Raw genomic sequence first — 21,371 nt, forward strand, 5'->3', positions numbered from 1 at the left:
GCAAAGCACTGGCGTCAAATCAACTGACTGGTACCTCATTAGAAACATGGCTGTGTTTTAAAATATAATTAAGGAATGGCAAATTGGATATTATACTATTCATGAAAGGGATGATCCCATCATATTTATTATTCAGTACAACAGTCCTTGTTGAATTTTTTTGTATGAAAATTTTTTGCCAAATTAGCTGTATTCAGCTTTTGTCCATATTTGACTTCTGCTCGTTAAAGAAAATTAAGAAGAGCTCTAGACACATTTTCACACACATCCCCATAGTGCCCAGGCTAGATGACAGTGCCGTTATATCAAAGAGGAACGTTTCTGGTTCCTTCTAATCTGAATAATGGGAGACCTCTTAGGGGCAAGCCCATTGAAGATAATAGAATAGAATGGAAGTTTTTCGACAAAGTCATTCATTAACAGACTCAGAAGTCAGTCAAGTGCATGGTCTAATGGCCAATGGAGTCCTATAACAAAGGCACAAAATGTAACATTAGGTGAACTAACTCAGCAGGGCTGAGCCCAATATATATATATTTTTATAAGACTCGACATAAAAGCCCCAAACCACCGCCACCACCACCTCTTTTTGGGTTTAAGTTAGGGTCAATTTTGCCTGGCAGTAAAAGAAAGAAATATCTGTCTTCCAGACGAATGTCTCACACAGTGGTATATAGGGCCATGGCCCTCGTGTGCAGCTCTGATTTATGTGGGCTCAAAAGATGTCAGTCCATGCCCAAATGAAGCCACAGATGGTTTGACAGAATCGATCTGTCCTCGGATGCTGGTGCAGATTAACGCGAGCTGAGGGGTGCAACTTGAAGCTTTGCATTCTCTCTCTCTCTCTCTCTCTCTCTCGTCTACTGTCTTTGTTTATATTTCTGAACAACCATGTACACACACACACACACACACACACACACACACACACACACACACACACACATAAGGGTGTGCGTGCATGCCCGCACACATACACAAACAAAAACACACACACACACACACAAATACAGATATACATACAATGTCTAAACAGACAAGGTTGTTACGTAGAGATTGCACTATTATGCAGAAAATTCATTTTGCCAGTTGCAGAAATAAATGCAAGAATGAAAAATTAATAGCACATGAAGAATTGAATACATGTATTCATGCATTGAATACATTTCTTTTGTATTTACCAGTGCAGCAAAGAGCGAATCTGTGCAGGGCCTCTTTGCATTGGGAATATTGACTGTTTTGCTAAATGCAGCAGCACGGCTCATAGTCACAGAGCATAATATATTATTCATGTGAGACTCACAGTGTAATCTCTGACAGCTCAGTCAAAGAATAAGAATTTTGGAGCACGAGGCCGAACCAACGCTGCTGAACAGCTGAAGTTCCTTAAGGCTCCGGAAATGGTTCTCCGTCAGTTTGACTTGAAAATCATACAGGAGCCTACAACAAAGTCACATGGCAAAAAAAATAAAATAATAATTTACATGATATACAGACGTAAACTGTAGTCAGAGAAACAGAGACATTTGCGACATCAGAAGCCATCAGAAGATTTTGTTGAAAATATCTGGTCAAATGTTTTCACATCTTATTTTTTTCATTCACTTAGTGAATAAACACAAAATGTCAGCAAGTGTTAAAAGAAAAAATCCGGTGATGTTTCAGCCAGGCAGCTACAGTGCTGCACATGTCCGTGAGCCCACATGCTCATGCTCCCAGAGTGTAGTGCTGTAGCTGCCTGGCTGCTTTAGCTGTTGAAACTAGCAACTCGAGATAGGTAAAACCGTTAGAGGACCGCAGTGGTTGAGAGGGGGGATTAAGCTCAATTGAGATAATACATCATTCATCACAATAGACTGCAAGATAAGGAATGTTGCCAGAAGTTTTATTATTGTGAGATTTCATTAAGATGACAATCATGACATTCTAAAGCGCATCATCACTCGTCAAAAGCTTATTCAAATTTAGTAGGATGTCCAGTCCACATTGGGAGGGTTCCTCAGTTGTTTTTTAATCAGTCATATGGCTGTGTTTGGGGCGTAACATCAACCAATGAGAATGACATCGCGAAAGCGCGATATGTCAAATAAATGCATCGGTATTTTGGCATTCAACAGCGCATTTGAAGGAGGCTGCTTGCAAGACCATATGGAATAGTCATTCCACTAAACCATGCTTTACTAAAACCTAGTCTATTATTTGAACTCATTATTTGAACTCAAAGTGAAACTAACTTCACCAAGGTGTCAGTCAACGACAAGACAGTTATATGCAGTTACTTTCACTATTGACTGACATTGGGTTACCATCGAAAACATAGGCTGAAAAAAGCAACACTTACCCAAATATTGCTCAAATGACTGAACAAAACAACATTTATGCTTATATCTCGTGACATTGCGTCTTCAGCTGTGCTCCATACGTGTCTCTCGCCTCTCCCCTAATCACTTTTAACCGTCATTACCAATTTGAGATTTATACAGTATTTCGTAGGCCTAATATCTTTCTTTCATGAATGGAAAGGATGGTGCGTGCACCTGTCAATATGACTGTTGACAATGTACTCTTAAAATAACATATAAACAACTCGCCATAGACTTCTGACCAGGTGTACAATAGCGATTTTTTTAGACAATGCGCCAGGCCCCTACCTAGGTTGTTAATTGCCACACCCCTGGGCACATTGTTTAAAAATTAAACGTGCAAAATACCGAATTAAACTTTGCACGGGTGGAAAACTGGAGTTTTACGCCATGCGCCAGTGTGCAAAATACAGGCCAATATCTAAAACATTTTTGTGGCCTTTTGAATTTCTTTTGAAGTGTTTAAGCACTGCTGGGGAGAGCATTTGAACTTCTCCTGAATAAAGTGAAAAAGATAACATCTAGTGACCTTAAGAGCACTGAGTAACTCTCCATCTCAACTGATGTTGTCAGCATTCTACATCTTTTGGGTTTTATGGTAATTCAGGTTTTATGGTAATTCACTGGACCACAATTGATAACAGCAACCCAATGATTTTTTACTCTTTATTTTTTTTAGTAAGACGAGGCTTACCAATGTCTGAAATTGATTTCATCATCCAATAGCATTTACAGAAAAGAGCTGAAGTCAATGACCCATCATATGAAACAGTTTCAGTGTTGAATGAAAGACTTGCTTTTAAACTGATGGAAGATCATCTTCAGGCCATTCAAATCAAAATGTCCTGTATGAAAGACAGAAAGGAAGAACACAGGAAAGGAAGAGCACAGGTTTTGTTCTTGAGTAGTATGAAAATTGGTATGGAACCATTGTTTTAGTAGTGTGTGTGTGTGTCATACAGTTTGGAGAGGAAGCTTGATAACATGCTTTTGACAATATAGTCAGCAATGTTGTGATTTCAAAGATTTTCTTTTATTTATGCGGTGGGTTTCTGTTTCTACTCAAAACACAGCACTGTTCCTGACTGCTGGGAATAACACATGCGTTTATCTGTCTTGACCACATACCATCAAAACCAATTTGGACATACCAAAACTCGTTTCCTGAAAAAAGTATACCTCAAATGGCAAATAGTCTTTAGTGTTGCTTTAAACACTTTAATCACTTGAATGAATATGAGGGCAGGAATATGAATATGAAAACAAAAGCTCAAAATCTGTCATATATGGTTGCCATATGTTAATAAGTCTGCAACAGCATGTAAATATTATTCATTTTCAGGATAATTTGTTGGCAAGGACTAGGAAAACACTGCAAGATGGAGATCTTGATCACACAGCGGCATTGCAAATGAGAAATTCAAAGGTTAAGTACCATAATAAATATTCATACGTTTATTAATAACACAAATGGGAGGCTCATTGTCACTTACTGCTATGTAGCATTTAGCTTAAGACCTTTATCTGAGCTTTTTAGTTGTTTTTTTCTTTAAACCTGCACACACGTTCTCCCACACACACACACACACACACACACACACACACACACACACACACACACACACACACATGTGTATTCTGTTCCTGCATGCATACACAGCATGCAGGAGCAGAATACACACATCTGTACATCCACATATGAAAGGCATTCATGATTACAAATACACTTCTCTGACCTACTGGAGAAGGTCACTTTGGATACATTATCACATTGATGCGTAATTACTTTGATGTCAAGTGAATAATGTGATTAACTTTGTGTTACTACTTAACTTTTTTGTTAACTTTGCATTGTTAATAAACACACAAGGACAACATATTGCTAAAGAATGGGTATAGGGCAGTAAGGTACATGTCTTCATGTAGAAAAGCAACAGTCTATTTTATCTATAAACTTCGGTTCTCTTTCATAGGACTGACCAAGACATGTTAATGTGTGCAATGATGAGACAAAGACATCTTAATGCCATCTGAAATCGCCATGCCAGGTCACCGAATGGCATATACAGTAACTAAGATCCTATGTCAAATTATCATTCAAAGAGCTGTCATGACAATAATCAGAAGATCAGAAGTCCCTTTGTTATTTTAATTGCAAAGTGTCTCCTTGATAATATAAGATAACTAATCATCTGCCACATGTCTTAGCCAGTGCAAAGAGGCAGACTCTCATTGATTGACACCCATAAGGGAGTCTTGTATCTGACCTATTTAAAAAAACACACCAGCTGTGTTTGATCTTTTAAATTTTGATTGGCATGTCTTGCTAATGATTTCTTGCCGACCCACAGCCACAAAAGATTGAGGTTTCCATAGATGAATTTTCTGTCAGTTGTATAAATCAATGGCAAATGCCTCTCAGTAAACAATCAGATTGCATGAAAGATGCTAAGTCATGAGGTCTGGCATTGGGCACATATCCCCCAACGTGACACCCAAACTGTGGGATTTGCTGTTAGCATGCATAAGAGCACGGAATGGCTGCAAGTTTTTTCAACAAGATGTCATCGCTCTAAATAAATAAATAAATAAATAAATAAATAAATGAATGAATGAATGAATGAATAAAGGACAGTGATTGACCTCATGCCAATCACGGCGGAGACTTCACCCTGCTAATGGTGCCCCGGTATCACAGCCAGTCATCCAAAGTATTCCCCCTGGACTCTCTCTCTGTGTATCTCCAACACTGCTTGTAGTCCTCGGGTCATATGCAAATGTATTTTTTCTCATGTGTATTCTCTGTGTATAGAAAGTGTGCTCCAACTATTTACTTCCAAAAGTAGTTTTTTTTTCTCTGTGAAGAGTCAGCTGTTTTGTGGTACTGTAGGGCTCCGGGCATTCCGCTCTATTTGCCACTAACTGTGCCTGTGCCCTCTGCCTATTTTTTTGTCCTCTTTTTGCACAACACACTAGCAAACACATACAGACACACCCTGTCTCTCTCTCTCTCTCTCTCTCACACACACACACACACACACACACACACACACACACACACATCTGAAGATGTGAGGGTGTCAGCAAATTATGAAGCTTATGCATGAAATGTTTTTAAATTGGCAAATTGTGAGAGTATACCTTTACCCAGTTTTGAGAATGGCAAGAATTTGAGAATAGCTCTGTGTTTTTCCGCTTTGCTATCTGTGCCTTTGACATCTGTTGCCTGAGGCAGTTGCGGTTGATCATGTAAATTTGTGCCATTTCTATTTTGTCTAGAGCTACATATATTCTTTGATTTAACTCTATAATGGTTATGTTCTTTAGGTGAAAAATCAGCATCTATGTTTCCATTGCAGAACTATCACATTGATATGTAGGAAATAGTCATGTATAGCACTGCAGTTTCTATGTGTATTAATTATCATGGTGATGTTGGTGGGATAAAATTACATATACCGGTACATACGAGACATGATAGAGAAGTACAAATTTGCGGTTGTCTTCAGACAAACTGCTCAGCAATAAATAAGGTTAAGACTATGTGTACATTAGTTTGGATTCGTTTGTATCCGACATGTATGTGTCGACTGTACTGTATGTGACAAATAAATCCCTCTGCCTTGATCATTAGAAGCAATGTGTATGTTCTATAATGTCCATCACATGAGGTAGGCTATTTTGTCTGCTTAGCTTTGTTTGCTTAGCTTATCAGACAAAGCTACCTGGCATTATAATGGTAATCATAAGTAAGTAGCATGCGAGCAATTACACCCAGGCAGTAAACTTGGCAAACATTGTCCTTTTTCCACCTGTTTGCATCTGATGGTTATTTCTTCCATTGTCCATTAACGCTGTATGGCCATTGTTTATCTGACCTAGCAACAGTATCACAGGGATGGGGGATTTGACAAAGGGTGAAGGGTCGTTAGATTTTCGTATCAGTAGTATAATGGGGACGCACATCGTATCTACCTCGAAACTGATACAGTGTTTGTGGACGCAGATCAGATTTGTTCCTAAAATCCGTATTAAAACTGACCTGGCCTAGTGTGGACTAAGCCTAAGACAACCTTTAATTATGTAAAAAGTAACTACATTAGTTATCTTCTCTCTTCAGAGGTGCCTTACTGCTGAATCAACTACTGATTTAACATCATTGAATGTCCTCTAACATGTTCAAACTCGTGACAGACAAATTTAAATTCTTTACAAGACATATTGTCACCTAAGTCACTGAACTATAAAATTAAACTGCTTAAAGCAATTAAAATGTAGAATTCTAGCTAGCAATTGATCATTACAAATCATGGTGAGGTTTCTGCTTAGTATTTGGCTTGAAGAGCAGTACAAACTCTTGTGTTTGTATCACATGACCTACACACCATCACTAGCTGTAGGGGTCACAGCAACTTTTTTTGAAGGGAGTTTCAATGAGTCAACTCATCACCCCTCCAACCCTCCCCCTGCCCAACTGCCTTCACTAAGGTCAGACATCTAAGCACCAACAACATGCAGGCTTCAAAGAGACCAACTGTGAAAGGCTCAAAGACACAACAAATGCACACACTACCGCAGAGTCTCATAGAGAGACACACAAACAAGGGATTCTTTCTTAAAGCATCTCACCAGCCTGTCAAGCTGTAAGGGGCTCAGTGATATTTTTCCCAAGATTTCACTGATTACTTGAGTGCATTCACTTAAAAGCGAAAAAAAGTGTAGAAATGACTGGAAAGTGATGTTTAAAACAACAAAAAATAAGATTGCTGTGATTGAACTACATCACAGAAATCGGCAGTTGATTTTCTCTTTTTTTTTTTTAGCCGGAGCCGTTAATGCATTCATTCGGCATTCAGATCACCTCTCATAGCAATCGCATTCAATCAAGGCGTCCAATTTTGTCAAATTAACATCTCCATCCTGTTACATTTCGCCAGCATGCCAAATTTCCCCCCATAACCCCTCCACCGCACCCTACCCGATCTCTGCCGCATCAACCGTGGTCTTTCTGGACGCGACGCACAGGAGGAAACAGCTGTCTGATTGATTTGCTCTGTTTCGCACTGAATTCCACAATCACAGCAGAATGGGCACAAATGATTGTCATCTCTCATCTCTCATTTCGATTTCCACCCCCTCACGTGCCAACTCATAGAGCCTGGCACGGTGCCCGAGGGGGATTTATAGTCCTTGTTATGACTGGGGGCACTGTGCTGTTGTGTGTGGTGTGCATTTCACCAGCGGATTAAGGCTGCCCGTACCTGCATGTGGTAAAAGGTGTTGATTTTGGCTAATTGTACTCGTTGTCTCATACAGTTTGCATTGATCATGTTATGAAAGGCATGTAGCTGGATGGCGGGAAAATAAATGACACATTAATCCCATTAAATGGAAGGAGTTGATAGCAAGTGGTTTCCTTCTCTTCCTCTCTCTTTTCCTTAACTTTTCTCTCCATGCATATCTATCAGTCTGTCTTTCCTGTTCTCTCCCTCTCTATCTGTGTGATGAAGAAGACCTTGGCTCCCAGCAAAATGCTTGGTCCACTGGGGATTAGTGTAATGCTGATAACAGACAGCAGCAGTCAGCCGAGGAAGGCTGATGAGCCACTTCCTCCATCTCCCTCTCCTGCTCCACCGCAACCTCACACCCCCTCCACCACCCGCTCCACCCGCACCAACCCCTCTCCCGGGGCTCCCATTATCCCAGCGCGCGGTCCACCACACACCTGTCCATCATCGCTCCTGTCTCCCCCTGCCTCTTTCCCCCCTCCCGCCCGCACCCACACAACAACACGAACAGGGGGACCAGGCGAAGACAAACATCTCATCTTCTGATAAAGCACTAATGAGAGGAGGCGTGGGGAGGAGGAATAATTTGCCCGTGCTCACGCTGGAAAGCTCCGCAGGTGTGCCTGCCGCCATGCCACTGCCAAACACTTCCTCCGACGTCCCCCGGCAAAAAAAAAACAGGCGCTGGTTATTGCTCCGTTGGCATAGCTGAGAATTTAAATGAAGTGCCACCCAGACGTTGTTGTGGAGTCTGGAGGGAGTTTGCCGTCTTGGGCCTAATTGAATGCCCTCATTGGGAGGCATGTCCTCCACCTATCATTTGGAACACACACACACACACACACACACACACACACACACAATGTTTTAGTTAGGGATTGTGCTTAATTGCCTAATGGTAATTAGAAATGTTTTCTGCTAACAAAGAGACGCAAGTGCCTCAAAGTAAGTGCATCAGAATCACACTGACATAGGACTAAAACAAGTCAACCAGAATCCCTCAAACAAAGCATGGGCTCTGGAGTGGATGTGGCCTGGGAAATAACAGACTTCCTGCTCATTCTGGACCAGCAAGCGGTCTGTGGTGAGAGAAAAGTGGGTAAAAAGGAATACAGAAAGAAGGAAGAAAGAACGAAAGAAAGAAAGAGTTTGACTTTAGAAAAAACTTCACCATCAAAACACCAACACAACCATGTCAGTCCTTATTACCACCTTACAGCCTACCTATGCCATAGCTGGTATGGATGGATGGATGGATGGATGGATGAATGAATGAATGAATGAATGAATGAATGAATGAATGAACGGATGGATGGATGGATGGATGGATGGATGAATGGATGGATGAATGAGCCAATCAATGAAATAGTCTGTAATCTAAATGTGTGTTGGATAAAACATACAATGCATCTTTGTTCATTAATTTTTGAATGTTTTTGAAACATCTTGTTTCATGTCATGTTTGCATATTGCTCTAACATGCTGTGTGGAATGATTTGCTAGCATGTCCACAGAGAAAGACTGATCTCCATCAAGCATCTGCAGGCTGTCATCTCTGTGTGTAAGCTTCTCCAGGCGGTTATGAGAATTCTGCTGCGCAAAGTGTATGTAGTCTGCATGTTTCCACTGGGTGGGATGCATGTTTAATGGAGTCTTGTTCTCTCAGAACTCAATGTCAACTCAAAGAAGTCATGTTCGGATGAGAAGGAAGGGAACAAATGGGAAGGTTTGAGGGACTAACTGATTAATGAAAGGCTATACTTGGGTTATGCAACACTGGGCTAGGCTCAACTTTTGTTGCTGAAGTTTTACAAATGCTGTGGTTACATTGAGGATAATGTGTCTCTCATGTTTTATGTGTGATTGGCTGATGCGGAAATGTACTGCTTCTTTCTGTAGCCTATTTGTTTTCACATAATCAAGGAGTTCTACCATTGAATGAGAAATCTACCATTGAATGCGATTACTTGAATTGCAAGTTTTTTTTTTTTAATGCAAATACTTAATTGTCTCTGTGGAATCCCAGTTCAGCTGTATCCCACTGATCATGTCTAAGGCACTGTAATTTCCTTAGATTAAGCACAAATACATTAATCCTCTGTTGTGGAAATTGCAACCAAATCTGATACACGGGCCATCTGTGACCATCTCCTTGGGGTGCCAAGGCAGAGTAAACCCGAATAGTCAAACTAACATGAAGTAATGATTTAACACAACTTAGTCTACTTTTTTGAGAGTTACCTAGACTGCTATGATCCTTTGTAACAAAATTAACATGTAACGTTTTTGTTAATGCTAGTTAGACTAATACCAATATGATTTGGGAAAGTGTCTTTACTGTAGGTTGTGCTTTGACATGTACGTCACATTTGACATTCAAACCATATGTGGGTCACAATAGTAATACTCAGTGAACCTAAACAAAAGATTTATGTGAACAGTTGTTTAAAATGTCGATTTGCAATTGTTGGACTTTTATTTTGGCAAGTTGTCGTCGTTCTGTCTTCCACATTCATGAAAGGTTTGGTATGAATGTTCAGTCATGTCTCATGAAACAGTCATGAATGCTTTATGTGCAGTTTATGACAGCTGCTATGAATGTGTTATGAACTCACCCGTCAAGAAAAGTGTTACCCTTTTTTGTGTGTTTGTAATTGAGTGTGTGGTTGTTTTTGTGTATATGTGTTTTGTATGTGTTTGTGTGTGTGTGTGTGTGTGGTGTGTGTGTGTGTGTGTGTGTGTGTGTGCTTGTGTTTGTGTATGTACTGTAGGTGTGTTTGTATGGGTGCATGTGTGTGTTTGTGTTTATGTGTTTGTGTGCGTGTTTGTGCGTGTCGTGTGTGTGCATGTGTAGTGTGTGTGTGTGTGTGTCTACTGTATGTGTGTGTGTTTTTATGTGTGTGTGTCTTTATGTATGTGTACATAAATAAAGCAAATCAGGGAACCACCTACTCTTTAAGTAAGTGCCATGGGATCTTTAACAACCATGGTGAGTCAGGACCTCAATTTAACATTCATGCAAAGGAAAACATCTGCAGTACAGTGTCCCTGTCACTGCAATAGGACATTGGGATTGATATTTGTTTGGTGGCTTTTGGCCACAGGGAAGAGTGCCACCTACTGGCCAGTCACCAACACCACTTCCAGCAGGAACCTACTCTTCCAAGGAAGTTTCTTATCCAAGTACTAACCAAAACATGATTAGTTCATAGATTTCACATGTAAAATACATTTTATACAACCCCACCCCCATCTTGCCTGTTCATAATTCTGAGAAATTCTTGAATTGTGTGCATGTGTGTGTGTACGTGTTTATGTGTGTGTGTGTGTGTGTGTGTGTGTGTGCGTGCATGTGCTTGTGGGTGTGCCTGTGTGTGTACATGTGCATGCATGCGTCCATATGTCTACTGTGTGTGTATATGTCATAAGTATGATTACTGTGAATGTATGTGTGTGTGTGTGAATATCTGTTTATGCACATATGTGCATATGGAATGGGTTAAAGGAGAATTCCGGTGTGATATTGACCTAAAGTGTATTGAAACATGATACCGAGTGTGAACGTATGTCTCATAGCCCATCTCAGCTTGTCCCCTGCACTCCAAAATCTGGCGCTAGTTAGCCGATGCTACCAACAGCTTTTTCAATAGTGGTGCTTCGGCATCGGGCTAGCCATGCAAATAAATCACTGTTTTACACCCATTTACGAGGCTCAATGTATCTCCACACTTCATTGGTAGACTTCCGAGGGCCCTGACATTTAAAACGAGACATTGAGAACTTTGAAAAAGCACTGGTAGTTTACTTACAAGACGATTTATACAGACAGTATCTTCACGAAGTTTAGCGTTTGCAGCCATCTTGAATTTAGTCACGATAAGTCGAGCAACGAGTAAGAATGAACCAGTAGCAGCAACTGGAATCCATGCATTTCCACTGAATTATTTTTGGAATCTGATCCCTTATCATACCTGTTCATTCGTACTCGTTGCTCGACTTATCGTGACTAAATTCAAGATTGACCCCTAGAGGCAAACATACGCAAAAAATTGGTCATCCTAGGCCCTACGATTCTCAAGATATTCACAGAAAAATCTGTTGGTGTACGGTCACTAAATGTACACATAAATTAATTTATTGTATGGCCCCCCATGAACGAAAGTCCACAAAACGTGGCATGCATTCAGAGGGTGTCATAATGATCCTACACTTTTTACACAATTTCGTGCACTTTTGACCATGTCAGCCAGAGATATTGTGATTACAACACCTCATTTTTACTTTTCGTTTTTTTAAGATCAACATACAAAAAAAAGGTGGTCCTTCTAAACCCTACGGTTCTCGAGATATTCACAGAAAACTGTGTCCGCCCTAACAATGGTTAACATGGTATCCTTGTGGGGCTACATGCCCACCAAGTTTCGTGCACCCCGGTCTTTCAGTGTCCCGGGAATCCTTGACGGAAATTTGGCCATGCGAAAAAAAAAAAAAAAAAATCTGACTAAACCTATATGACGCTTCGCTGCGCGGCGTTCATAATAATAAAATATAGTTGTCAGGGTGTGCATTTGACAGTATAAGCTGCACTAAAATATTGGACTAAAATATAGTTGTCAGGGTGTGCATTTGACAGTATAAGCTGCACTAAAATAGTGTTATGTGTTGTGCTGGTGGGTAAATGCAGTAAAATGTTGTTGTTTTTTTACATAATAAATAACGTAAACAAGTGACATCAATGAATGAAGAAATGAAACTATTAATAATTCAAAACAAGAAAATTCTGATTTCATGATCAATATGCCTGCCTACCTCCACTGTGTCTGCCAGCCTTTGAGTCACGCGCATAAATAGACACCTCTGGTGCATAGACAATTCGTGCGGACACTGCATCAAGTTCAAAAATTGGAAGAGACGGTAATGTTAAGACAAGTCACAAAAAAGGACGTACTGTATCCCTCTGGTGCCAAAAACAGAAAAAAGAAAATGACAGAGGAGGAGAAAAACGAGCAAGATACAGGTATGTTTGCATGATTATTTACAGTATGTTTTGTGCTTGAGGTAGCTAGCTAGCTGTCATGATCTAATATAAGCCATCACCAGAGCTAAATCCCCGCCATCAACAGAGAAATGTCTCCCATTAATATATATTTATCTAGGTGTGTTTCAGATGTCAAGGAAATTGACTAGCGCGACTCTAGGCATCGGTAACGTTCCAGCTTCATAGAGGGGTGAAGTCCCGCCCCTTCCGTTTGCCTCCATGAGACCTATCTTTCAAAAAAATTTGAACGGCAGTCTATGGCGAAAAAGAAATTATTTTCTGGTCCCGGTTGACTTGTGCCTTGAATTACCCATACAATGTTTGTCAATTTTAAAGACAATTTTTTTCATGTAAAGACATTTGCAGTTTGTTGTGATTAAGATAGTGGCGGTGATGTAGCGGTGCTACTAAACTAGATCACCATTGAATTACAACATTGTGAAAGATCATAATTCCACTCATTCTGCTTTCGATCAAATACTACAAACTACCATCAGTCTGCCTTTTAGTACCCTCTTAGTGACGTAAATAACAACTATATTAATACATTGGTTTAGCTCATTCACAGCCACACTAGCAACAGGTCTTAATTGGGCTTTCCAGTTGCCTGTATTAATTTATAATATGTGATTATTGTGTGAAGTTGAAAAAATACCATGAGTCAGAGGATTAAACACATCAGGTAAGTTGTATTCATCCATAGACTGTACGAAATTCATCTGGCGAGAGTCAGGTTAGGTAAATATAGTATAGCCAGTGTAACCATTGTGGAGTCCTTTGCAAAAAAAACTAAACAGACCTACATGATTATTACATTTCTCTGTGCTCTCAATGTGAAACTGATTACTTAGTCAAGTAGCATTGGTTCGCACACCATTAAATGTCACACAGTTTAATTTTGAGGTACCGTAATAGCCCGGGCTTGTATTTCAGACAGGCTTTTAAATGAGACAGGCCTTTAATTCCCTCCTCACAAAAGTTTCCCCCTGAAAATGTAACCTGTGTTGTGTTGAACCACGCCGTTCAGCAGCTCATATGGCATAGCTAGCTGGCTACCATCACACAAAGATGGGAAATATTATTGAATTCATTATTTCAAAGACACTGAATGCCTACCCATAGGCTACCACTAAGTTATCCGATGAAAGGCTTCATTCATTCATTCATTCATTCATTCATTCATTCAGTCATTCATTTAGCGTTGAGATGTTGTTCATTAAGTGGTAACGATCCAAATAGCATACTGGTAGATGAAAAGCATGACAGTAGGTTGCCACATTATATTAGGCCTACATTTTATTTATAATTCGAATGTGTTTAACAAATCAGTTTGTGTAAGACGAACTGGGCTGTATCTTGCACCCTGGCGCATGGTGTAAAACTCGTTTTCCATCTGGTTTAATTCCTTATTTTGCACGTTTATTTTTTAAACAATGCGCCCAGGGGTGTGGTAATTAACAACCTAGGGAGTGGCCTGGCACATTGTCTAAAAATCGCTATTGTACACCTGGTCAGAAGTACCCTGGAAATCCAGAGTTCTCGCGAGAGCACAATGGAATTGTCTCTGCGAGACACTCTGGCAAAGAGCAATGATACACGTTACTTTTACCCCAACATTCCAGGAAACCAGCTAAACTGATGAAGACAGCGCTGCAACGTTGGACAGTACACATTGGTCGTAGTGTTATCCGATTGCGTCAAAGTCCGAAATCATTCAGAGTAAACATGGTCTAGTGTTATCCAGTGAGATTTTTAAATGCATGCTTGTTGCCGCCCCTCGAGTTGGGCCATTACATTGTTCTTTGCCAGACCCTTAGATTATTAGGGTCTGGATTTTCCAGGTTAGGTCAGAAGTCTATGGCGAGTTGTTTATATGTTATAAACGCAAATTGTCAACAGTCATATTGGTGGGTGCACAACGCACCATCCTTCTATCATCCATGAACTCACACCAGCGCACGTCCATGCAAAACATTACAAATTGCACGATTACAATGGGAAACATAATTAGAAATAAAGATATTATGAAATACTGAACATCTCATGATGAATAGTTATGACGGTTAAAAGTGATTAGGGGAGAGGCGAGAGACACGTATGGAGCACAGCTAAAGACGCACTGTCATATAAGCAACTCCTCTGCAGGATAAATGTTTTTTTTATTCAGTCATTTGAGCAATATTAGGGTAAATGTTGCTTTTTCCAGACTATATTTTCGATGGTAACCCATTGTCAGTCAATAGTGAAAGTAACTGCATATAACTGTCTTGTTGTTGACTGACACTGTGAAGTTAGTTTCACTTTGCCAATAAGTTCAAATAATATAGGAGTGCAAATGCGTGAAGGCTATGCTAGGTTTTAGTAAAGTATGGTTTAGTGGAATGACTATTCCATACGGTCTCGCAAGCAGCCTCCTTCAAATGCGCCGTTGAATGTCAAAATACCGATGCATTTATTTTACATCGCGCTTTGCGCCGTTAAAGGGAATGACATATTCTCATTGGTTTAAATGATGTTACGCCCCAAACACACCCATGACTGGAACCTAGGAACACCTTGTTGCGCCATGCGCTCGACAAAACCCCTCCCAATGTGGACTGGACATCCTACCAAATTTGAATAAGCTTTTGACAAGTGATGATGCGCTTTTGACTGTCATGATAGGGCCCACTATATTTTCTCTTAGATTATTGGGAGCTAGGTGAAACCATGTGACTGCCATGTGCTGAACAATAGGCCTACAAATAAATATCCATCGAGCCTAGGAGCTTGTTGCTGAAACACATCAAAATAACCCCTAAATAGCCCCGACCAGTGGGCCACGGCTGAAGTGCCCTTGAGCAAGGCACCTAACCCATCGCTGCTCCCCGAGTGCCGCTGTTGTACAGTAGCAGGCAGCTCACTGCACCGGGATTAGTGTGTGCTTCACCTCACTGTGTGTTGTGTGTGTTTCACTAATTCACAGATTGGGTTAAATGCAGAGACCAAATTTCCCTCACGGGATCAAAAGAGTATATATACTACACTATATATAATATACTATACTGTACTATACTATACTATTCAAAATGCCATCATGAATGAATGCCATCTAATCAGAACTTTAGCATGTGCAATTTGCACCATAGAACTGGTTTAAACAGACAGAATTAGTAGCCTGGAAAATCCAGACCCTGGTAATCTAGAAAGATTAAGGGTCTGGCCACGAACAATGTAATGGCCCAACTCGAGGGGCGGCAACAAGCATGCATTTAAAAATCTCACTGCACGCCATTGAATAACACTAGACCATGTTTACTCTGAATGATTTTAGACTTTGACGCAATCGGATAACACTACAACCAATGTGTACTGTCCTCCAACGTTGCAGCGCTGTCTTCATCAGTTTAGCTGGTTCCCCGGAATGTTGGGGTAAAAGTAACGTGCATCATTGTTCATTGCCAGAGTGTCTCGCAGAGACAATTCCATTGTGCTCTCGCAAGAACTCTGAATTTCCAGGGTACAGAGCTAGCGGGTTTTCGGAGATTAAATACTACCCGAAACTAAAAAGCATACCTGTACCAGGCCTCTATTTGAGACCGGCTTTTATTCATCCAAACTTGTAGCTAAACCAGGCGTGTAAAAGAGACAGATGTCTATTTGGGACTCGGCTTGTCGCCGCTGTGGGGTTACGGGACGCCATGAGAGACACGCCCGCTCCGCCTGGCATCATGTTTTTGTTTGTTTTTATGTAATGTTCGTAATTTTATGTAATGTCATGTTTATTTTTTTTAGTATTGATTTGTCTAGTTAAATGTTTTCTCTCTTTATTTACATTATTTTTTAAAGTTTTCGTGTTATTCTCTTAGTCCTTTTTACTGCTTTCAAGTCTGCTGATGTTGTTAACGTCTGTCCATTGGGAGCTTGCTATGGCTAGCTTATGCCTTGGGCCTCTATCCTTCACATCCATCTGTGAGCCGGTGCTGCACTTCGCTGTCTGGTCGAGGGGATTTCTCGGGACAGCAGCTGGAGCTACTCTGCGAAAGATCTGCCGAGGCCGCTGAGCTGACCTGTGAGCTGCCATCCAAACTGCCTGGAGTCTGGATTGAGCAGACTAACGTTAACGTTAACGCGTTGAAGAACTCTGCATTAGCTACGGACCAACAAACTGTCGCTGTTATAGGCTAAGTCCACCGAGTTGCTAATCTACAAGATCGCCCACGACTTTCGGACTGGTATGCTTCCAGTGATCTCCACACTAACAAGGCCTAACATTCACGTTATCTCCAGACTGTCAGCGAGTGTAAAGAACTTTGTTGGCATTGCATTCTTTGTGGAGACACAGCTGTGCGCAGTTTCACGCGAGTCATCATTGCCCTTGGACATTTTTAGCCGTTTGGAAATTGGACTAATTCTATTTTTATTTATTTTATTTATTAATTTGTTTGTTGTCTGTCTTGTATGTCTTGGTGTCACGGATACGCTGGCGACTACGCCTCTCTGTCCGGCATCTTTTGCGTTTGTTATTTCTTAAATGTAGTTCTATGTCTTGGTGTCACGGGTACGCTGGCAACTACGCCGCTCCGTCCGCTATTGTCTTTGTTAGTCTATGTGTCAATGACAATGTCTTATACAGTATGTGGAGTGCTTTGGGTTGCACTTTGTGCATGTTAAATGCGCTATACAAATAAAACTGACTCGACTTGACTTGTATATGACGTTTTACGGTAATTTGTTTTAATTTGTAATTTGAGGAATTTCAAATTCCTCAAATATTTTCAGTTAATTTGACTGTTCAGTTTTACACTGCAAGAGAGAAAGAGAAGGCCCCACATACCAGTATTGCTTACAGTCCACTCCACACATGCCGTTTGTGTGGGCTAAGGGGTTGCAGTAGGTCATAATAAGAACACAGTCATAACAATCTATCAGAACACTATCCATCAATGTAGTTGTTTGGAGTATTCCATGTCCATTATAAACTATGGGTCTTATTGGACATGGCACAAACAGTCTAACTTCAACTCAACTTCAACATGCCACGGTATAGGCAACATTGTGAATACTGTCATAATCATCACAATCAACAAGATAGTCTCTGTCATCACTATTATCTACCCTCAGCACCATCAGTGCTACTCCACCCTCTCACCACAGCTCTGGCCTGAGTTCAAGATGGAGACAGGGGTGGAGGTGAATGAGTGCCTATATTTGTGCTCTTTACGGGGAGAACTCTGAACATCTTCACTGTCTACGACTGCTTGTTCAGAGACTCTTCTCTCACAGTAACCACTAAGACTTATTGGTTTTCAAGTCTGGAGTAGGCTGTGTAGAATGAGAACTCATTACGTTTAGTGACGGAGGGATAAATCTCTTTCATTCATGTAGGGCCACTGTATTAAAAAGAAAGTAGCAGTTTGGCTGGCTCTGTCTTGTGGATATGAACTCATATAATAGCACTATTCGAAGAAGCGGTAATATGAGAAAGAGAATTGTCTGGGCTTTCTCACTGCTTTGGTTTCACGCCTAAAAACCTCAAAAGGTTTTGACCACAGGATCCAAAGCCATCATTATTTTGATACTTGCAATGATAATATTCTCTGTTACACTTGAGACTTTTGGGTTGGACTTTTGTGTCTGTGTATAAGTGTGAGAATATCCGCAAGTGTGACGAAGTGTGATCTGTGGTAATGGCTAAACTCTCCAATGGACTAAATAATATTATGCCCTAAATATGCCCTAACTACTCAAACTATAATACATCCCTTTGTCATCTTAAATAACTTAATCTGCAATTTATGAAAGGTCCTAAAAACGCATCAGATTTGGAACAAAATCAGCAGCTTTAGGATTTGTTTGAGTCTGAGTTGTTGTTGCGATTACAATTTTTGCATATGGCTGAGTGGGATCATCACTAATAATACAACACCCTGCTGCAAGATAATACTTAAATGCTCTTAAGTGTCTCTTTATTTCCCCTTTATATCATTTTCTCTCTGTGTCTGTGTGTGTGTGTGTGTGTGTGTGTGTGTGTGAGAGAGAGTAAATCTCATATTTATGTTGAGTGGATGCAGGGAAGCTTTGTGGAGAGTTTTGAATACATTTGCTCTCCCCTGTTTGGGGTCTGAGATCGCACGCTGAGCCTTAATCCGGCCTGAGCGCTGGTGAGTGGCCACAGTGAGCTCCCAGCAGGCCGACTGGAGGCAGGGGCATCTCTGCCGACCCCTCCGTTGGCACTCCTGCCTAATCCACACCATCTATGTGGTGTCACATCTCGCTCATAAATCCATACTGCGCCCATTAGTCTCTTCATGGAAATCACAGCTCTGGTGATGTGGGCAATGTGATCGAGATAGAGAAAGAGAGAGAGAGAGAGAGAGAGAGAGAAGAATGAGATAGAACAGGAGAGAGTGAAATGGAGAATTTCTACATTTTTGATATTTATACAGGTAGAATTTTTCCATTTCAATCTGATATCCATATTGAGATTGATGGTAACACTTTACTTGACGGGTGAGTTCATAACACATTCATAGCAGCTGTCATAAACTGCACATAAAGCATTCATGACTGTTTCATGAGACATTGCTCAACATTCATACCAAACCTTTCATGAATGTGGAAGACGAGAACGACGAGAACTTGTCATTTCTTGAATTTCCCCTGGGGATCAATAAAGTATCTATCTATCTATCTATCTATCTATCTATCTATCTATCTATCTATAAATAAAAGTCCAAAGTCGCAAAGCAGCATTGCCATTTTTGTTCCAAACCTCTTACCTGATCACGTCACATCTGAGTCAATGGACTACTCCAGTGCCAAAAAGACAGAACATGGTCAAGCAAATAATTTTTGTTTCATAAAAATGTATTTGTTTTATGACCTTTGCCGATGATTTCTCAACTTTTGCTACTGGGAATGTCCAATCGTTCCAGGTTACACAAACGGGTCAGCTAAATGTAGGCTAGTTTACCTCCCAGTAACTCAGTGATTACGAATACTTCACAACTTGTATAGTAATGTGACATTCAATGTAGACTTCATAAGATATTCATGAAATATTTACAAAGGCTGGAGAGATTAAATTAATGGTATCCAGGTTACACAAATACGATGTTGGACTTTTATTTTGACAAGTTGTCGTCGTTCTGTGTTCCACATTCATTCAAGGTTTGGTATGAATGTTGAGTCATGTCTCATTGAAACAGTCATGAATGCTTTATGTGCAGTTTATGACAGCTGCTATGAATGTGTTATGAAATATCCCGTCAAGTAAAGTGTTACCACATTGGTATAGAGGAACATGTCAATTATTGAACCATTAAGTGTGTACATCTGGGTGTGTGGGTGTGTTTGTGTGCATTTGTGTGATTGTGCCCCTTGAATAATGTCATTGCCTGTTTCTTTAAGATAGCTACATTAATTACAGAGTGGATAATTCAGTGTTATGTGAATATGAGTATATCTATGTGATGCCATGTTTGTATCCGCAAGCGCATGTACTCGGCTTTGCAGATGTGTCACCTTCCAAAAGTGTGGGCACAGAAAACATGTTCATGTGAGATAGGCCGCCCTTTTCCCCACTTCCTGGAGGCTCATGCATTTTTCAAGGTTAAATTAGACCACCTAGACCTGCTTCATTTGTGTGGGAGGAAGGTAATTATAACACCTCCATCAGCAGTCGTGATTAACCTAATCACCTGCAATGCACATGGCGAGGTCCCCCATGGCGCACGTTTTATTACACGCGTTAACGATGAAGTGAGTCTGTGGAGAGTACAACATGTGGACAGTGAGTGTCACACATGTTGGCCTATGAAAAGTTGATGCAAATAATTCTAAGATTCTCTTTCCTTTCTAAGCGTGTTCAATCTCCCTGTGTATTTCCACTTCATTTCTATATGGAGTTCTATGGTTTGCCTGAAAAATATTCATCCTCAAAGGACCCTCTTTTGGTAAAAAAAAAAACTCTTTACAAACATGGAACTTTGAAAAATCAACTACTGCTCAAACTTAAGGAGAACTCTGGTGATTTTCACATACAGTAGATCTCCATTAAGGAACAAAACTGAAACAATCGGTTTTACCTTGTTTGAGTTGCTGCAACTCTACAGCGCTTACACACACTGGGAGCATGAACCACGGCTGCCTTAGCTGCTGGCTAAATCGGTGATGTGTCATGAAAGCCTGTTTCAACATGTATTCTTGTCTTTGGTACCAAATCTTTCACATGTACTTCAGCTATATGGACTGTATGGCTGTGTTTATACAATATGAGCGTAAGAGGAACTGTGATAAGAATGTGTCATTTTCCAACCATGTGTTTCTGGATTATGTATAAGTCATGCAGTCACACATGTTGGCCTATAAGTTGTGTGAAGCAGGATCATTATTGGTGTCAAACAGAGTGTTTCATTTATATGCAAATCTGCAGAATTCATGTCAGTTATTTCCAGAGATAAACCTACAGTGTACATCAAAGTGGTGACATCAATTTGACACCCAATGACCAATATGGACGTAGAAAAATGGCCGCCTGTCTGAACCTCCACTGGTGGCCCTTACAAGACGGTATCAATAACTAAAAATCCTTCAGTGTTAAAGGCATGCTTTCATCTATTCATATTCTTCCTGAAACTGTCAAAAAGGGAAAAAATGGTTCGCTGGTGTTGAATAAACCATCATGTTTTCTTCTCATCA

The sequence above is a fragment of the Alosa alosa genome, chromosome 23 (genome assembly GCF_017589495.1).
Source record: "Alosa alosa isolate M-15738 ecotype Scorff River chromosome 23, AALO_Geno_1.1, whole genome shotgun sequence".
NCBI classification, from domain to species: domain Eukaryota; kingdom Metazoa; phylum Chordata; class Actinopteri; order Clupeiformes; family Clupeidae; genus Alosa; species Alosa alosa.